We start from the raw sequence: 7,186 nt of genomic DNA, 5'->3' as shown, positions 1-7,186 counted from the left end.
ATCCTGTCCATTTTGAAACATCTAAAACACGGAAAATCCTGCAGCCATCCCTGCCCTTGTGACAGTCGAGTGTCTGTGATAGTTTGGAACATACTTCAACCAATGTAACAATCACGCCAGCAGCAATTGTTATGAGTGCTGAACAGATCTGACGGAAATGGGGTGAAGAGTTAACCATTCCCCTCCCCCCCCCCCCCCCCCCGGAGGACTATGAACTATGCTGCTACTGAGAGAGAGAGATGAAGCACAGAGGCAGGGACATCTGCTACAGGGAGGGAGGGAGGGAGGGGGAGAGAGAGAGAGAGAGAGAGAGAGAGAGAGAGAGAGAGAGAGAGAGAGAGAGAGAGAGAGAGAGAGAGAGAGAGAGAGAGAGAGAGAGAGAGAGAGAGAGAGAGAGAGAGAGAGACATTTGATTTATGTATCATGGCTTTTTCCTGCATTGTTTACCTTTCGCTGCAAATGACGTTACTTTGCTTGTTAACATTCCGAAGGAGACAGCAGGAGTGGCCTGATTTGATGGACATGGTCCTTTTGAGTTGATGGATGGCTGATACCCTGTCAGTGGCGATAAAAGACGGGTCTGGAGAGACAACCCTCAGACAGACCAGTGGACACTGACCGAGAGTTGTGCACCCACAGGAAGGTGGGGGCTTCGGGGACCGAATCAGGAGATCGGTCAATAAAGCTCACAGTGTGACGGCAGGGCCGGTGGAGACGTGTGTGTGTCTCCACTCATGCCAGAGTGACGAGTCCACCATAGAAGAACGGTCTAGCTGAAGGACAGAAGGGTCATAACTGAATGACCACACCGGTACGATGAGATCAGAAAGCAACAGAAGGTTTGCTGGCTGCAGCTGCTCAGTCTCTTGCTCGCTCTCTCTCTCTCTGTCCAACAACTTACAAATCAACAACCGCAACGACCTCAGCACACATGAACTGAACTGAACTCTATATTCTCTTATGACAATTAATTTACCCCAGACATTGATAGAGCCTGTTTCTTATTATTGATTATTATTCCTAAACTTCTATGTTTATTATTGCTAACCTGTTTTATATGTATATTTGCATTTTTGATATTGTATTGTTCAGTTTACTAATAAACACCTTTAGTTTTCGGTACCACCAGACTCCAACGGATGCTTGTATTTCTGCTGGTCTGTAAACCCAGTTACGGGGTGCATAACACAATTAACGTTTGTATTGCTACTTACCGGAACTGTATAAAGCAAGCAATCTTCCGCCATTTCTGAAATTTCCGGATGACCAGGCATATGATTGTTTGAATTTATGACATATTTGCCAAACCTGTTCATTGTAAAACGGCTTTATTTGAAAACCCCACTAAATTGTCATTAGACGCGGGCGTTATCTACACAGATGGCCATTTAATGTAAACACATACTTCATTCCATTCCTCAGCTCTTCTCTGAATTTCCTCTGTGTCAGTGTATAGATACAAGTATTGGTACACATGCTGAGTACTTGCAACATGTACCCAAATTGCTGTAGGATGTATACCGGGGAACTGAAATATCTGTTCTGGTAAAAGTAGTTTTGCACTTGCCATTTCAGGGAATGGGTTACATTGGGCATCCAAAATAATATGAAATTAGCTGATAGAGAAAACAACAAAATCATCGATTTTCTGCGTTTTTCCACCTCGGCATCTTTCTGATTGTCGCTGCTGTGCCGAAGCCTTCTGCGGACTCTATTTGCCACAACGATATGCCTTACGGTTAACCCGTTAAACACCAGGATTAATCCGATTGGTAGCAATGGTGTTAAAATACTGTTCAGTAATTGGTATCCTCTCCACACGGGTGAAGTAGCGTATTCATGTGTGAGGGCGCAACGCCACGGTATGTTGTCAATGATGACGTAAGGTTCAAGTGTAAAATAAATCGGGACACATCTCCCGCAGCTCACTATTACCACGGTCATGATAACCACCGTTGCTGTTCGCTCGGCGCAGTATCGCTCCCCCAGCTTTCGGCAACATATTGCGATGAAGCCATCGAAGGTAAAACTGACCGTAAACCAAACAGAACAGTCCGTCGTTACGACTCGAAATATAAGTGTCAGAGCGCATACTGGAGTGATGAGCAGGGATCTGGAATAAATGTAGATATTGTTGGTCTGTTCCACTAAAGCAAAAACGATAACCACCATCAGATCCGCTGTTGCCATTCCAACCAGGTAACGGGTGATGCATTTGGAGAGTCCGCATTTTCCCCGAGACAGGATCACAATCGCCGTTAAATTAACTGCAAGAAATTTGGAAACAAAATTGAATTATGGTCAGCTCCCTGAATGCCCCCATTCTACCGATGCTATGCAGGGTATGGTCTGTTTGGAAGTGGAAAGCGGGAATCCAATGTGTGCGGTCTCGGTCGCTGCACTCCGGCTGGAGGACAATGACGGATGTGAGTGTCAGTGGACTGGCGACATTCCCACAGTTTAGAGCGAGGCATCCGAGTTCCACGACTCACGTACCGGTGAGCAGTCGATCGCTCCTATAAACAACACCATTTCCATTATTAGAGGTGAAATAGCTGAAGGGATTGTTTGTAGCGGTTACAAAATGAAATCAAGGAGAAATAACCCACGACTTCTCATTTACTGACTTACAGAAGAACAGAAATACGTGTCGAAAATAGACTGGACCGTCATTTCAATAAGCTGCCACGTTGTTATAAGGTCGAAGTGTCTGCACTGATAGAGACTCGGACCTAGAAAAGCAGAGACCAGCATCACTTCCGAAAGCCTAGCGAGGTGAAATTAGGAAACGTTGACAATATCGGCACCAGCTCAATTGACAAAAGAAGAAAACACTGCGATCGAAATATGGAAAATAGAAATAAAACCATTGGATGCCTGAATCCTCCATTCCGGAAACACGTTTCAGCCGACGGCAGCATCTGTGCTTAGTAACAGTGCGGATACCGCAGCAGAGTAACGACGCACCATACATAAAGTAACCAGCTCCGGCATCTTACCGGGGACACCAACCGCTACAAGTGTGGGATAGAAAATGGCCGCGATGTAGTAAATCGCCGCATAGCCCATATTCCGTCAGAACCAGCGTTTCAACTGCTCAGATGGACTGGTGATCGGTTTAGCAGACTTTTATTGAGGAGAGAGCAATTCCACTGAGACAATTAGCGTGGCGATCACGTCAGGGACATTAGTGACAACCAAATGCACAAACAATTACGTTAAGCTATTTTTACTCACTGTCACCGTGTCATTAATTTGACTCCTCAAGGGATATTGCAATCTATTTACTTTGAAACAAAATATGATGTGAATTTTCCATGTTATTTTCCATGATACCTGGCTTCAGGTGTTTAAATAGGATTTTTAAATATATCTGTGTTGATTTTAAAGTAGGCATTCATCTAGAAGTCGATTTATTTTGTAACATTTGACGGAGCACATTCGCTTCTGAAATTGAGGGAAGGAGTTCGTTCTGGCGGGTGAAATGGAGAACACTTCTTTATTAAAGGGGAAAATTCGTTCATTCTTTTCTCTCGTTTGTTCCAGTCATTCCGGGCGGTGTGAGTGATGGAACTGACAATGACAGCTGACACGTGTTACAATAAAATACACTGCACTTATATTCATCCAAACAATTTAAAATATCCACAGCGATATTCCAGAGACCTGTGATCAAAAAAAGAACGTGTCCTCGGGAAATTAGCGAGGGCTGTGGACAGTTTGAAGAACAATGTTTTCCAGCGCACACATGGGCCGTTTGGCAGGAACCTGACCTCTGCCGGTGAATGACTTGACCACCCTGCACCCGTTACCTGCGATGCCGTCGATTTAACTTTAAAGATATTCTCAAATCAGCCGCAATTCTACCAGTAATTCGCCATCCATTCTATGTTTGAACAAAAGTAACAAGTAAAATCTGTGACCATTCCGCAGGTTTTCAGACTACTATTTCCCATGAAGTTGTCTGACTTTCTCCTGATTTGCTTTCAGGTATATTGTCTTTCATACAAACAGAGCAACGTAGAAAAGCTACAGCACACCATAGGCACTTCGGCCCATAAAGTTGTGCCGAACATGGTTCTACATTGGAAATTACTAGGGTTACCCAGAGCCCTCTATTTTTCTAAGCTCCATGTACCTATCCAAAAGCCTCTTTAAAGACCCTATTATATCCGCCTCCACCACCGTTGTTGGCAGCCCATTCCACGCACTCACTACCGTCTGCGTAGAAATTTTACAGTTTACCCCTGACATCTCATCTGTACCTTCTCCCCAGCACCTTAATCCTGTATCCTCTTGTGGCAACCATTTCAGCCCTGGGAAAAAGCCTCTGACTATCCACACGATCAATGCCTCTGATCATCTTATACAATTCTATCAGGTCACCTGTCATCCTCCGTCGCTCCAAGGAGAAAAGGCCGAGTTTTCACTCAACCAGTTTTATAAGACAATCCGCAGTATAAGTATGTGCAGAACAACGGATATGTTCCTCACCTGTCAATCACACTTCCTTCTGCTCCTGCAGTGCACCACTCCGTGCCGATTGTGGTTCTCGTACCGATGAGCGGACCTCGGCTTATTGGAGAGAGTCTCACCACTCTGTTTCCATTGTGGAACTCGTACTAATGTGCAGACCTCGGTTGACTCGAGCAAGTAATACCTCTGCCTTCAAATCCATTCTCCCAAAGAGAATCACTGCGTACCTTTCGGGTTGAACTCCATCTGTAACTTCTCAGCGCTGCTCTGCGTCCTGTCACTGTCCTGTTGTAATCTGTGACAACCTTCTACACTGTCCATAATTGCACCAACCTCCACATCATTGCAAATACAATATTCCACCCCTCCACCTCCTCATCCAAATCATTCATGAAAACACAAATGCCAGGTTCTCAAACTGATCACTGCAGGACACCACTGGTCGCCATCCATCGAGAAAACGCTCCATCCAGAATTATCCTCTGCCTTCTGTGGGCGTCAGTCCTGAATCCACCAGCCAACTCTCCCTGGATACCAAGCCTTCTGACGCTATGAACGGTCCTACCATGGTTAACCGTATCAAATGCCTTATTAAAATCTATTTATACCAGATCAACTTCTCTACCTTTACCAATGTGCTTTGTCACATCCTCACAGAACGGAACCAGGCACGTGAGGCATGACCTGCCTCTCCCAAAACCATTCCGACTCTCCCAAATCAGGGTCTCCCAAACCTCGTAAATTCGGTTTCTAAGAATGTTCTCCAATAATTTGCCCATCACTGAAGTAGAATTCACTGGGCTATAATTTACAAGGTTATCCTTACTCCCTTTCCAGAGCAAATGAATAATATTTCCATTTCCAATCCTCTGATACTACATGTGCGGCAGTGATAACGCAAAGGTAATCGCCAAGGGCGCAGCAATCTCTTCCTCCGCTTCCCACAGTAACCTGGGGATTCTCGCAACCTCACAAGAGGACTTATCTATCCGAAAGTTTTTCAATCGTTCCTGTACATCCTCTTTTCTAACCTCGTCCTGTTGTCGCACATAAGCCCGTTTGACGCTTCCTCACAAACGTCAGGATCTCTCACTGGTGAAAATTTAAGTGAAGTCCTCATGAAGGACCTGTCCCACCTCCACCAGCTCCAGCCGTATGTTTCATCTCTGTCCCTGACCGGTCCTACTCTCAGTCTAGTCATCCTCTTCTTCACACACGTCTAGAGTGTCGCGGGGTTTTCATTAATCCCGCTGTAGGCCTTCTGTAGAGGTTTCAAGTTCTCCTCATTCCTTTCTTCAGCTCGTCCCTGGCTGCCTTGTAAATCTACAGCCGTGTCCGATCCTAGCTTTCTAAACCTGGTCAGTTTCTTTCTTCCTCTTGACTAGATGATCCACATCTCTGTCAAACATGGCTCCTTCATCTATCCAGAACCCTATGCAGGTGCTGTCTAAAATAACTTCTCATTTCCGTTGTGCATTTTCCAGGGTGCATCCGTTCCCAGTTTCAGCTCTGAGATTCCAGCCTAAAACATTATAATTCCATTTAGCCAATTCATTAATTTGGAAACTTCGGGGCTGTTGGGAGTGGGCAGTGTGGTTAGTTCGGGGACTGACATAGGTTCGTAGGGAGAGATCCCCGGACGTAATTCGTTTGGTGACTGACACGCGGGTGTGAGGAGAGAGAAGGGCAGTGTGGTTACTTCGGGGACTGACATAGGTTTGTGGGGAGAGATCGGGGTAACGGGATTCGTTTGGGAACTGGCACGATGGTGTGGAGAGAGAGCAGGGCAGCGGGATTAGTTTAAGGACTGGCACAGGGCTATGGGGAATAAGCTGGGACAACGGGGCAGTGGGGTTAGTTTGGGGTGACACGAGGCTGGGAGACATTACGGGATGGTGGCATTACTTTGGTACTAGCACAGTCCTCTGGGATTAGTGTGTGTCCCCGTTTACAAAGGGTGGGTGCCAGTACAGAGTGAAACACACTAAAATACAAATTTTACTGTATTTATCAAAAGTGTTAGGTTTTGTGTTGTTCCATAAATAACTAAAATGACAAATCACTTGCAGCTTACTGCCTCAGACAAACCTTTCTCATCCTCCTTACTACCCAGATCCTGATGTGACATGGAAGCCAAAAAGTCTATGACAAATTTTCATAAGTTAAACCCCTGTCTTTGCTATCTGCATTAGCTGCCTTTCTAGGCATGTTTCGGGTCATTGCTCATGTGCGGTTCACATCAGTATCTGTGTGTGGGTCGTCAGCCACAAGCTTGCTTGTTAGCTGTATTGTTGAATAAACTTCACCCTGGATAGGTGCCAATCTATCACCCATGTTTACCAAACTCAGTACTATCATTAAGCTTACCAAGACCATGTTTACAATATGGAAATTTCCAAACAATCCATCTATTCTGATCCTTCGACTTTTAGATCAACTCGTCTCCATAGTAACGCAGACAGGTGGCTTCTCAAAACCAAAACAATGGTTTAATTTTTTACGACCAGCAGATTAAGTACACTCTTGTCAGATCTATCAAAATTAAAATAAGACGTTATTAAAGTCCTGAACTAAAATATGAATCTGAATATTGTTCGAAGGGAAGTACTTTTTCTAAATTAGTTAAGTTTCGATAAGTCAATTATCAAAACATGCATCCTTTTATCTTACTAACATTTACAAGAGGGTGGGGAAAGAAAAAGAAACGAAA

This window comes from Hemitrygon akajei, unplaced genomic scaffold (assembly GCF_048418815.1).
Source record: "Hemitrygon akajei unplaced genomic scaffold, sHemAka1.3 Scf000054, whole genome shotgun sequence".
Classification (NCBI taxonomy): Eukaryota; Metazoa; Chordata; class Chondrichthyes; order Myliobatiformes; family Dasyatidae; genus Hemitrygon; species Hemitrygon akajei.
Note: the sequence above shows the minus strand (reverse complement) of the source record.